This window comes from Crocodylus siamensis, chromosome 6 (assembly GCF_052110815.1).
Source record: "Crocodylus siamensis isolate JL-2025a chromosome 6, ASM5211081v1, whole genome shotgun sequence".
NCBI lineage: Eukaryota > Metazoa > Chordata > Crocodylia > Crocodylidae > Crocodylus > Crocodylus siamensis.
The window spans coordinates 8,795,407-8,809,831 of record NC_143400.1 but is presented as its reverse complement, the minus strand read 5'-3'; positions in this window follow the sequence as shown (position 1 = coordinate 8,809,831).

The following is a 14,425-nucleotide window of genomic DNA, read 5'->3' as shown; positions in this document are numbered from 1 at the left end:
CTTGTACACATGATGAAATTTGCCCTTTTTTGCGATTTAACTGCATTGCAGTTTTCACCTTCATTTTTTTTGGCGATTTAAATGTCTTCTTTGCAATTCAAAGTAAAATACATCCCAACATATAAACATACACAATTTAAGACATGCTTGTGAATTCTTCTTCAGGCTTGTCTTCAACAGCTTGTCTATCCCAACTACGCAGTTGGTCCAATAAAGAATATCACCTAGTAAAATCTTTGCCACTCACATATTTCCTGGGCCATCATGGCTGCAACATTGGTCAACACTATGGAAATATTACTCATTCAAAAGGTGCAGTCCAGCATCTTTAATCCTATCTCTGCCTGCAGGGCTAAGGCGATGATAGCAGCCATTTTGTTTCCTGCTAAGTGGAAGACTATGGAGAGAAAGGATTAAACAATAATTAGCAATATCATCCCCTAGAGCAGTGGTCTCCAAACGTTTTTGATCGCGCACCCCTATCAGTAAAAAATTTTGAGCACGCACCCCCAATATATGTATATTTATATTCACCCACCCCATCAGTAAAAAATTTTTGAGTATGCACCCCCAATATATATATATATTTATATAAATATACATCTAAATAGAAGTTCTAATATTTTCTTCCCACACCCCAATGGATCATCTTGCACACCCTACTTTGGAGACCGTTGCCCTAGAGGCAAGCTGGGAGATCTGATAAATGACAAACTAAACTAGAGATTTAAAAAAAAATCAAGAATAATGGTAAACCAAGCCAAAAATACTGACTACGGAAGGCAGATTGTTGAAGGTAATGCTCAGGACATACACTAATAATAGCTATGTCTTATACTGGCCCTTTTTATTAGCAGATCTCAGAGGGCTGTATAGAGGAGGCCTGTAGCCTTAGCCAATTTTACGGATCGACAAACCAAAGTGAAAAAAAAAAGAGAGGGAGACTGATTCTCCAAAAGACACCCAAATGTGGTTGGACGAAATCAAGCCATGGAGCCCATTTCCACTGTATTGTGCTACCCACTAAGCCATGATAATCAGAATTACATAATGTATAGTGTTTCACTAAACCTTGTGAAACCTGTATACATGCTGCTTTGTTACACAACCTGGCGTGTCTTAAGCAAATGTGCCCCTGAAAACATCCCATCTATGTATGGAGCGAGAACAATTCTGATGCACCTTTCTTGAAAGGCCGGTGAGATCCAGGGGCAGGGGCAGGGGCAGGGTGGGGGTGGAGGGGAGCTGCAGCTGGGTGGGAAAATGGGGCTGGTGCTGGTGGCAGCTTAGAGTCTGCACCCAGGGGGCAGTGGGAGCACAGAGCTCAGTTGGGCAGTGTGTGGGTGTGAGGGATCATGGAAGGGTGTAGGGACCCTCCACACCTTCCCTCCATTGCATACACAGCCCTCGCTGGTGACAGCAGGAGCACTAACAGGTGGCAGGTACGCGTGCCCAGTGCAGGCGCTGTTGTCTGGCATTGTGGGGCTCCAACTGGTGCTGCACGTGGCAGCAAGAAGTTCAGCCCAGCCAGGATGCCTCTATCACACGTGCAGCTCTCACACTCATGCAGCACGGGAGGGAAACGCCATGCGCTGAAGCCCACTGCCTTCCCCACTGCTGGCCATGCAGGTCCCGGGACTCTGGGGAGAAGCAGAAGCTGCGGCTATTGCCCTCACACCCCCCACACACACACCCAACCATACACACACCCCCTCCACCATACACATACACTCACGCACACACCCCACCATACACACACACACACACACAACTCACCATATATACATACATGTATACAAACACATCCCACCATACACACATACACACACCCCCACACACTACCATATACACACACCACCATACACACATGTGCACTCACACCTCACCATACACAACCCCACCCCCAACCACACCCCACATCCCACCATACACACATATACACACCCCCACACACTACCATACACACGCACCACCATACACACATGTGCACTCACACCTCACCCTATACAGCCCCACCCCCAACCACACCCCACAACCCCTACACACGATACTAAGATTTTATTTTTAAGTTATTATGCAGTCACCTCTATACACACTATGTAGACACAAATCATGACACATATTTTTTGTAATAAAATTAAAATATGTTGGACGCAGGTGTCGGGATGGATGTAGTCTTTCTGGACTTTAGGAAGGCCTTCAACGCTGTCTCTCACCCATTCTCATTAAAAAATTAGGAGATTGTGGTGTCAATGCCTATGCAGTTGGATGGGTCACCAATAGGCTGGAGAGCTGCACCCAGTGAGTGGTGGTGGACAGGTCATTTTTGACCTGGAGGGATGTGGGCAGTGGGGTCCCCCAGGGCTTGGTCCTCAGGCCCGCACTGTTCCACATCTTCATCAGCAACTTGGACAAAGGGGTGAAAAGCACCTTGTTCAAATTCGCAGATGACACTAAGATGTGGGGAAAGGTGGGCACGCTAGAAGGGAGGGACAGGCTGCAACTGGATCTGGACAGGTTACAGGGGTGGGTGGATGACAATAAGATGGGATTCAACACTGACAAGTGCAAGGTGCTGCACCTGGGAAGGAAGAACTGGCACCATAGCTACAGTCTGGGGAACTCCCGTCTCGTCAGCACAGAGGCAGAAAAGGATCTTGGAGTCATTATAAACTCCAAGATGAACATGGGCAGGCAGTGCGGGGACGCAATCAGGAAGGCCAGCTGCACCTTGTCATGCATCCACAGATGCATCTCGAGCAGGTCCAAGGAAGTGATCCTCCCCCTCTATGCGGCACTGGTCAGGCCGCGGCTGGAGTACTGCGTCCAGTTCTGGGCGCCGCACTTCAGGAGGGATGTGGACAACATGGAGAGGGTCCAGAGGAGGCCATTCGCATGATTGGGGGCAGCAGGGCAGGCCCTATGAGGAGAGGCGACGGGACCTGAACATGTTTAGCCTCCACAAGAGAATGCTGAGAGGGAATCTGGTGGCCATCTATAAACTGGCCAAGGGAGCCCAGCAGGTAGTGGGGGAGTCCCTGTTCCCCCGAGCACTACTGGGAGTAACAAGGAATAACAGCCATAAGTTGATGGAGAGTAGATTCAGACTAGACATCAGGAGGCGCTACTTCACTGTCAGGGCAGCTAGGATCTGGAACCAACTTCAAAGGGAAGTGGTGCTGGCTCCTACCCTGGGGGTCTTCAAAAGGAGGCTAGATAGACACCTAGCCAGGGTCGTTTGAGCCCAGCATCCTTTCCTGCCCATGGCAGGGGGTCAGACTTGATTATCTGCTTAGGTCCCTTCCGACCCTACTTCTATGATTCTATAAACTATGAAACTATAAAAACTATGTTTTAGTAGGTGTTTGACTTTTAGTGTATGATTTGGGGGGTTTTTCTGGTTCCAAGATGGCAAAACCCCTCCTCCCAAAAAAGAGCATTTCTGGGGAGCAAAAGGAGGGACTTCAGGTGGCAAAGGCCAGGGGCGGGATTTTAGGTCCCAAGATGGTGACCGGGGGTGGGGCAACTGTCAAGGGGCAGGGCTAAGCATGTGGCCCTCAACAGCTCACCAAAACTCGTTAAGCAGCCATCCACCCAAAATAATTGCCCGCCCCTGAGCTAGACTTCTCAGTGGTGGCAGGTGACAGGGCAAGGAGCAACGCGCTCCATTTGCAGCACAGGAAGTTTAGCTTAGATATTAGGAAGAGCTTTCTCTCGAGGAGGGTAGTGAAGCACAGGAACAGGCTCCCCAGAGAGGTGGTGGACTCTCCATCCTTGGCAGTTTTTAAGACCAGACTAGACAAAGCCCTGGCTGGGATGATATAGCTAGGGCTGGTCCTGCTTGGAGCAGCTGGTTGGACTAGATGCGACCTCCTGAGCTCCCTGCCAACCCTCATGTTCTCTGATTCTCCAGTGCGCTCGGTTGCTTGCAGAACTGTAGAACTAGAGCTATAAAACAAACCAATGAAACTAGGGGCCGGAAGAGTGCCTCAGGAATTGCATGGCAGAGATAACTTCTGCTGCAATGTTATCGCTGCCATGCTTGGCTTCTGAAGCGAAGAAGCCAAGCTGCCACTCTAAGAGAGGCTGAGAATGGCAAATTTTCATCGACTAACTAAAACGGGGGAGTTTGAGACAGAAAACTTTGGTTCTTCCATTGAAGGGATGATGGTTGTTTGCCCAGGGGAACAAAAAAAAGGCCTCTCCTTGCCATTTTGCAAATAGGACTTCTATCAAATGCTGCATGGTCTGTACTTGTCGTCTACAAGTGCTCACACTGCAGAAAGAGGGGGGGAAACCATAACCAACCCTAATTGCTTCTTTCCACTCTTAATTAAAATTTTAATTTAATTAGTACCTGCAATGAGTGCCTGACTAAAGTCTCGCAAACCCTTATCCTTCCCATATCCTACTTGTTAAAAACAAACACTTTATCCCAAAGCCACAGACTGTACCTGAGATGACATAATAAAAGCCAAATTAGTGTTGCATGCACTGAAATTTTCTCTTGCATTGCTGAGATTTGTGGGAAGGCTTATCGTGAATTCGTTCCAGGTTTTGCTGCATTCAGCTTCGCTCCCTCTGCACTGAGCCGGAGCCAGTCTTGTGTGTATAGAGTGAGTTAACCAGCAAGCAGAGAGGAGCTCTGACAGCTTCTCACCGAAGGTCATAAATCAGGGGAGGAAAGACCAGAGACTGCACAGCAAGTGAAATCCACCCTGTGCAAAAGAGGCAGCGCGGGGACCTGGGCAACACTCATATGAAAGCTTTGGGGGGGGCATCAGATTTTTGGCTGGCTCTGGAACCACCTTTTCCAGGCCCGGAGGCCCTGGGTTCCCAGCTCCACTGCTCACGGGGGACCCAAGTTCTTTGCCTGACTTCTCCATGTGCTCCCCCCATCGCATGCTACAAAATACATGGATGGTGGTCTGACCGCAGCTCTTCCTGCTGGGGAAAAGGTAGAGTCCATCCCGCGCCACAGCTGCACAACAAACAGGTCTGCTAGAAAACTGAATCAACCTGTTGGATCCTTGTCGTTGGCCAATCCAGGGAGAACACCTGCTGGGAGTTTCCAGGTTGGCTTCTTCATACTCTCTACCACTAGCCCTGTGCTTTTATAGACTGTTACCCAATCCTTGCTTGGCACGGCAATAGCTAATGCACCACCTTGAGCTCAATGGTGGACCCCACTTGTCTGTGACAGTCTAACAAGTGCAGGAGCTTAGTACACATATTTTACATCTTCCTACAGAGACAGCAAAATAACACCATGGCGGGAACGCTGCAGAGATCTCTGCTGCAGTCAAAGGTAGGGATGCAGTACACCAAAACCAGCTTTGAATTTGCTAGCTCCAGTGATACCAGCAGTGCCACCATACCAGTGCTTCATAAAACCGAGGTAATTACTCCAGTATCCAGAGCAGACAGATGAGCAGCTATTCTGGGGCAGCTGTATGCAGCGGGCTGTAATGACAAAGGCTAGAAACACGAGTTGCATTTGTCATAGGAGAAGCCTTTTTTTTTTCTCCCCAAGACAAAGTGGAATCGTTCAGACATCCACATCCATTGTTCCAGGATAAACTCTAAAAAGATTCACAGGATAAGAAGTGGCAGGTGACAGAACGAGGAGTGGTGGTTTCAAGTTGCAGCAAGGGAAGTTTAAGTCTATTGGGAAAAACTTTCTCACTGAGAAAGTAGTAAAGCATTGGAACAGGTTACCCAGAGAGGTGGTGGAGTCTCCATCCTCGGAGGTTTTTAAGACCCGGGTAGACAAAGCCTTGGCTGGGATGATGTAGTTGGGGCTGGTCCTGCTTGGAGCAGGGGGTTGGACTAAACGGGACCTCCTGAAGTCCCTTCCAACCTTCATGTTCTGTCAATCAAAGTGCTGATGGTTTGTCCCAGGACATCAAGAAGTGAGTGAATGGCTGTGCCAAGATTGGCTCCTACCCTGGGGGTCTTTAAGAGGAGGCTGGATGAACAACCCACCGGGGTCGTTTGGCCCCAGTACTCTTTTCTGCCATGGCAGAGGGTCAGACTTGATGATCTGCTCAGGTCCCTCCCAACCCTACCGACTATGAAACTATGAAGATTGCATCACTGAGCCAATGGCAGAAAAGCAGCAATAAATTCCACCACTCGCTAAAGGCTAATTGGAAGGGTGATGTGTTTACAAGATATCCCCAGGACTTTTCTGTTCCAGGACAAACAGAGGCACAACTTGTCCCAGAGCAAATGTGACATCTGTGCCTAGCCTAAGTGGTGGAAAGCAGGTAACACTTATCATGCCATGAGCTAACAGCTCCCCTGGGATCAACTGGATACACAACACTGACACGAGTATAAATTCTATGGAAATAGCTCTACATCATATACGGTAGTTCTACTCTGGGTTCAAGAAACTTAGACTGGCTTAAGTTTGTATGTCTTGTGTCCACTCCTTTTTGACACACGCATACATGTCCAAGCCTTTCACTAGGAACCTGCAGTATTAAAACAAATCAATGGTACATTTTTGTTTCCTTGTCTAGATGAGTGTGCCACCTAGTCCAGACTCCATATTGCCTCAGCCCAGAGGACCACCACGCTCTCCATCTTAAGCTGATTATACCACTATGTTTCTCAATGCACCAACCCAGCTGGTACAGCCAGGGGACGTCTCCCACCGGACGAAGACCAGTCATCCCACACCCTCAAAGAACATGTGCAAGGAAATCCATGACGTCTGGCAAAGCTGGCACAACAGAACCAGTGGCCATCGCCACGGAGCTCTTGGGGACAAGAATTCAGGGGGGGCAGAAATGACATTTGAGCTGAGCCATCTATCCAGATTAACAGGGCACAGGTAAATAAACCCAATGCCACTGTCTAGCCCCAGAGTAATTACCTGGGCAACTCACCCCACCTCCTTAATTGTTTCTACTCTCTTATTGAAGACAAGATGTCAAATTGCAGCTCACCCCTGACACATTATTATTCTTATTGCACTTAATAAGCATACGGATAACCATAGTCATATTATGATTATTACATTCACACTGATTATTGTTTTACTAAATACTAAAATGATTATTACACCCAGCGGGTGCTAGGCACTTTACAAACACAGGGATACACAGACCTAGAATAGACCGCTCCCCTTCCTAAAGACCTAGAATAGATTTCATAGACATTAGGGCTAGAAGGGACCTTGAAGATCATCAAGTCCAGCCCCCTGCACCAAGGGCAGGAAGTCAGCTAGGGTCAAAGGACCCCAGCAAGATAAACATACAAAGAAGAAGTCATTCCCTCCCACTACAGTCACCACAAGATTTATGGACCCGACTCTAAGCATATATATCTATATATAGTATACATATACTATCACAGTCCGCTGGGGAACTGGCTCCATGGTCGGACCCAGAGAGTGACTGTCGATGGAACCAAGTCAACATGGCGCAGTACTCTTTAATATATTCATTAACAATCTGGATTTGGGTGTCAGAAGTGGCCTGGCTAAATTTGAGGATGACAGCAAACTATGGGGAACGTGGTTAGACTGGAGGATAGGCTGAGGACTCAGGCCAACTTGGACAGGCGGGCAAGGTGGGAGGATGTAAACCCGATGACCTTCAATATAGAGAAATGCAAGGTGCTCCACCTCAGGAGAAAGAACCCATATCATACCTATAGGCTCAGCAGTGCTTCACTCACTAACACTACATCCAAAAGAGACTTGATCGACCACAAGATGAATATGAGCCACTAACGTGGTGCTGCAGCCAGCAAAGCAAATAAAACCCTGGCTTGCATCTACCAATGCATCTCAAACAAGACCCAAGATTTCATAGATTTCATAGACATCAGGGCTGGAAGGGACCTCGGGAGATCATCGAGTCCAGCCCCCTGCCCAAAGGGCAGGAAGTCAGCTGGGGTCATAGGATCCCAGCAAGATAAGCATCCAATTTACTCTTGAAGGTGTTCAATGTAGGTGCTTGAACCACCTCCGCTGGCAGACTGTTCCAGACCTTGGGGGCTTGGACAGTAAAGAAATTCTTCCTTATGTCCAGCCTGAAACGGTCTTGTAGGAGTTTGTGACCGTTCGACCTCGTCATCCCTTAGGGCGCTCTGGTGAACAAACGTTCCCCCAGATCCTGGTGGTCACCCCGATAAACTTATAGGCGGCCATCAGATCACCCCTGAGCCTGCGCTTTTCCAGGCTAAAGAGTCCCATGTCTCTCAGCCTGTCATCATAAGTTCTGTTTTCCTGACCTCTGATCATGCGCGTGGCTCTCCTCTGGACTCTCTCAAGCTTCTCCACATCCTTTTTGAATTGTGGAGCCCAAAACTGGACGCAGTACTCCAGCGGCGGCCTCACCAAGGCCGAGTACAAGGGGAGAATGACATCCCGGGATTTGCTCGAGAAGCATCTATGGATGCCAGCCAGCGTTTTGGTCGCTTTATTAGCCGCAGCATCGCATTGCAGGCTCATGTTCATCTTGTGGTCAATGATGACCCCCAAGTCTCTTTCTTCTGTAGTGCTATCCAACCTAGCACTGCCGAGCCTATAAGGATGCTGCAGGTTTTTCCTCCCAAGGTGGAGAACCTTGCATTTTTCGGTGTTAAACACCATCAGGTTCTCGTCTGCCCATTTGCTGAGCTTGTCCAGGTCAGCCTGGATCACCCACCTATCTTCTGGCGTGGATGCTTTGCCCCAAAGTTTGGTGTCATTGGCGAACTTGGCCAGTCCACTCCCGACTCCAATGTCCACATCGTTAATGAAGATGTTGAACAGTATGGGTCCAAGGACAGAGCCTTGAGGGACCCCACTGGTCACAGGGCACCACGATGAGTGACTGCCATCAATCACAACCCTCTGGGTCGGACCACGGAGCCAATTTCCCAGCCAGCGGATCGTGGTGGAGCCAAGGCCACAACTGGCCAGTTTGGCCAAGAGGTGATCATGCTGACATGCTCCTGCTTTACTCGGCCTTGGTGAGGCCGCAGCGGGAGCACTGCATCCAGTTCTGGGCTCCACACTTTAAAAAGGATGTGGAGAAGCTTGAGAGAGCCCAGAGGAGAGCCACGCACATGATCAGAGGACAAGCGCGCAGGCCTTATGAGGAAAGGCTGAGAGGCACGGGCCTCTTTAGCTTGGAAAAGCGTAGGCTCAGAGGGGACTTGGTGGCAGCCTCTAAATATTTTGGGGTGTATATCAGGATCTGGGAGAACGTCTGTTAATCCAGGCTCCCCTAGGGAATACAAGGTCCAACAGGCACAAACTCCTGGAAAACCATTTTGACTGGACATAAGGAAAAACATCTTTACCGTCTGAGTCTCCAGAGTCTGGGATAGACTGCCCCCAGAAGTGGTGCAAGCGCCTACTCTGGACACGTTGAAGTTGCATTTCGATTCCTATCTTTCTAGGGTCATCTGACCCCAACAGATGTCCTGCCCTTTGGGCAGGGGGCTGGACCCGATGATCTCGTGAGGTCCCTTCCAGCCCTAACGTCTATGAAAGCTATGTAATATGTATGTATATATATGTATGTAAGTGTGTTAGGGGTGAGCATCAAGATCTAGTGGAGCAACTTTTCAGGAAGGCGCCTCAAGGGAGGACGAGGACCAATGGGGACAAGCTAATAGAAGGGAAATTCAGGCTGGGCATACGAAAAAACTTTTTTTCCATAATGGTTACCAGAATCTGGAACACACTCCCAGGAGAAGTGGTGCAGTCGCCATCCTTGGAGGTGTTCAAGATGAGGGTGGATAAGCACCCTGTTGAGGTCATTTGAGCCCAATAACTTCCTGCCCACAGCAGGGGACCAGATTTGATGATCTTGCCAGTCCCTTCCAGCCCATCAATTCTACAATTCTATATCTTATTTAGTTAGCTTATAAGGTGCATCTCTACCCAGCCTCCTGCCTAGCTTGAGACCAACACATTCACTACCTCTCTCTGACATTCACAGTCACAGTTTCATCAGCATCTGCTACGGAGGGGAGTTACGTGGCTCAAGCCGCGGTCACCACCGAGAACATCCAGCAACGCTCTTAATCGCACGCATACGTCAACAGGCCTGCGCACATGCTTCAAGTGCTTGCTCGATCAGGTCCTCCATGCATGAGTGAATTGGGACCTTCCAGTGGAACGAGGCAAAGAGCCAGCTGAACGCACCGTTCTGAGTCGCAGCCCGAGGACAAGCGGTGATCCCCGCGGCCTCAGCAACTTCAGCAATTTGCAAAGTTTTTAATGAGCTTTGGCAGACATACTGGGCGCTCCAGACGCAGAACCCTTCCTATGGAGCCTACAGTTGCAGTCAGAGGTTATACGCAGCCAGGCAGGCCTCCCCAACCTCGCCTTGATGAAGCCAGCGCAGGTCCCAGCTGCAAATAAGCTACAGCAGGGCTCCGGCTGCCAGTCACATGCCAGGGTCCCCAGATGCATGCCCTTTCTTACTAGATTAAAGCTAACTCAGAAATGTCTATGAAAGCTGGCAGGACGCTTCCTGGCAGCAGTGTGGATGCACCTTCTGTCACCCCCCTACCCCTCCACCCCAGCCCTTGGCATGCAGACGTTCAATGCCAGTCCTGTTTTAGCCTGAAACTACTCCTAAAGGTATTCAGACTCCTAAGTACAAAGGAGGGTCCCTATAGTGGGATCTTGGACACCAAATGCCCACCAATTTCATCTCCCCAGTGCTGAGTCTTCCTGTCTTTCATGTAGGCCAAACCACCGCTGGCTTCCAGCAGGCATTATGTCTTAGCCCCGCTCATGGTTTGGCCCCTTGATTTCAGTGTGGGTTGAGTGATGATGAGGCTCCAGTGAGCCATTCAGAATTTCTCCCAATGGGAGCAGAAGGCAGTTCTGCATCTTTCAAGACCAGGGACATTTTGTGCCACCTCCTCAGCAAGTGTAAACCCAGGTGAAGCAATGCCAATTTATATCTGCTGCTGATCTCACTGCATAATCACTCATGGAAAGGACAGGGGCAGCTTCATCTTGGTCTCCGACTCCAGACCGAGGGGCTCCCCATGACTTTGCTCATGGACATCTGCACCTGGTGTTAGGCACCCTTGCAGCCCATGAAATCCCAGCTCTTGCAGGCGGCCTCATTCACACTGGATAATTATTCAAATGCCTGTCCTACCCAAATGCCAACTCAGTCACTCCCATTTCAAAAGCCTTGTCCCTTTCTGCTTGGCATCTCTAAGCAAAATCTTTCAGCTGCAAGCACCTGTCACACCCAGAACATTTTCCGTCATCTCTGGAGCCCCAGCTGGGCTGTGGCCACTGGGAACAGGATAACTGAGTAGCTAAATTGATGGAGTGCACTTGGGAGAGACCATGAGATGGGTCGGGTCTCACAGGAGAAGTCTACCGGGCAAGTTAGGAATCACTCCAGTAAATTGGTGGAGTGGGGCTAGCATCAAGGAGGAGCTCCTCTGAAGTCCAGGGGGGAAGCCAGTGTGCAAGTGGTGTGAATGAGAAGGGATCCAGACCCAAAACAGCAGGAGGAGTGGGTGTCCTTTCTCTCTCCTCCAATAACTTCTCAAAAGTTCAGCTCTCCTGCTGTGTGGCCTTCACTGATGGATAGCTCCACAGGCTTCTCTAGCATCAGTCCCTGGCCTGAAGGGGAAGAGATCTGGACCTCAATGAATTGCCCCTTCCAACAATCACCTTGAGTTTTTGCTCAACCTTTCCTAGAGCCTGCTGAGCATGGTAAAAGTCAAGCAAAGCTCTGAAAGCAAGATGTGGGGGAACTCTGTCCGCTCTCCAGGTGTCCCTCTCTCCCCATTCGTCCATCCCCCACATCCTGCTTGTTCTTCCTAAGGAACAAGACCTGGGTGCTGCTGATTTTGATCCTTGCTGTAAAACTGATGAGGCACTCTCATCTATCACTCATTCGCAGCTCCACACCCACTGCCTTCCTCTTGGCAGAAGTGAAGGCAACCACAGAAAAGTTCCCACACTACAGTGGCTGTGAATGACAGATGATACAGCAGCCAAGTGAGTTCCCCAGATCCACCTGGCTCAGCCCTGCAGAGATTTATTTGACAGAACATCAAGTAATGAGATGAGCTTATCCTAATCCTGCACCAGGGTAGCGGGGGGAGGGGGGGGAGACAGACGTAGTAGGAAATCAGGGGCAGGAGGATTTTGCTCCAATAGGAAATGTAGATGCAAATAAAAAATACCATCTTTATTTGCATACCACACCCCCTCCCAATAAGACATGCGCCCTGTTTTGAGAAGGCAAAATGAAGAGAAACAGAGTCTTCCTTTTAACCAAACTGTCCACATTCAGTTTTCTCATTTAAGGCATGCACCCCAATTTTCAATCACTAATTTTCAGGAAAAAAGTTGAATATGACGTGAGTAAATAAGGTCATTGGGTTTTTTTGAAGGGTCATTCCTTTTTTTTTTCTTTTTTTTTTAATTTCCAGGGGGAAATTTTGACTTAGCAGACTTTACTAGCATATGAAATTCTTATTCCCCTGTAAAATGCCACTGAGTTCAAAGCAATTACTAGCTAGAAACTGCAGCAATCTGGGGATCCAGATCCTAGGGAGAAAGGCTTTTTTCCTAATACTCAACCTAAACTTCCCTAGAACATAGCCCAGGGAGATGTTCGAAACCAGGGGCGGCCAAGTCCAGCCCACAGCAAACTGTGGCTCCTAGCTGGTCTCCATGAAGACCCCAGGAGTGTGAGGCATGACAGCATGGGGCCATGATAGCACAAGGCCAGGCTGGGGCCCCATGCTGGAGACCACACCATGGAGACCAGCCAGGAGCCAGGGCTGCTGGGAAATGGGAGTCCGTCCGCCAGCTCAATCTGTCATTTTGCCCACCCCTGTTCTAACCACATAGCTATTTTGGGGCACAACTCTCTTGTTCCACCATAAATGCCACAGGGGATCAGAGAAACCCTCCCTGGCAAAGCTTTCAGCCGGCCCAGCTGTGACGAGTGAGCTTTCACCAACCTAATATCAGGTCTCAAGCAGCTCCGGGGCCATAACTGTGCTCAGACCCATGGCGCTTGGCATCTTGTGCAATCCTCCATGGCAGTGCCAACACAGCAGAGAGTAGGACTCTGTTGGATAAAGCCTCAAAGCAGAGCATCTCCATTGATTTCAAGGGAACCTTGCCTGTTTCCACCAGCTTTGGCCCAAGCGAAAGAAACTCCTACTTGAGGAGTCCATCTCCACAGGCTCATAGATGTCACCTGGGCATTATGAAATTGCTGTTTATCAGCCTTGTATGGGGAGCAAATCTTTCAGTGGTGTTTCTCAACAAGACATTGATCTCATTCCCTCCGTGGGTACATAACATTACCTGTTTCACCACCGGGGAGTACGTTGATGCAACAGAAGCAACTACTATTCTAGGACAGGCATCTCAACCTTTACTGGCCCACGGACAGCCTGGGCAAGGAATCACTGGTCATGTCTAGAGGCACATTTATGCCAGCTTAAATTTACTGCGCAGTAAGTGGGAATAGGCCGGCGTCTACACATGAAACGCATTAACACTGTGTGTGGACTGACTTGGGACTAAAGTTAGTCCCAAGTCAGTCCATAAACACAGTGTTACAGGTGTCTACACATGCGTTACTGCACAGTAACTAATTGGGCATAGATCTGATACCTGTATGATGCAGGTATCAAATTTACACTCAAGTCGGCATAAGTCACCGTCTTTACTGCACAGTACAGGCAGGCACATGTAGACGTGCATCCATACTGCACAGTAATTTTGATTACTGCATAGTAAATTCACATGTGTAGATGCACCCACTGATTCAAAAAAGCCATGTAGACCCTCAGGATCTGAGGAGGGAAGCCAGAGAACCTGCTCTAGCTGAGCATACAACTCAATAGAAAAGTGTGGGTTCTAGAGTCCAACCTCAACATCCAACCTTCCCTTGAAAATCTGTGCAATCAGTGGCCTTTAACATGGATGGAAATTAGTTGACTACATCTCCAACCCTTTGAAAACCTCTGCTTGCATTGGCCATTAAATTGAAAGCCCCTGCTGATGCCATAGTCACAACATTGTCTGTGTGCCAGTTATAGCTAGCATGATATTACCCCCAGGGCGCATCTACACGTGCAAGTAATGCACATCTTTGGCTTTAATGTGCAATAATTTACTGCGCGGTAAATTTAGTACCTGCAAATGCAGGTAGTAAATTTACTGCACAGTACACTAATTTACTGTGCAGTAGGTGTTGCACATGTAGATGGTGATGCCTTCCTGCACGGTAGATTAGTCTACTGCACAGCAAAGCATCTTGTGTAGGCACGGCCCTAGTGTAGCAAGATAATAGGGAGGGCAGGGATGGGCTAAGGCATGAGCATTAAAAGATCCCAGGAAAGCTTAGGTGAGACATTTCACCAGACTAGGCCTTGGGTGCCCTGTTTCTAAACAGAAAATGATGGTTTCAGA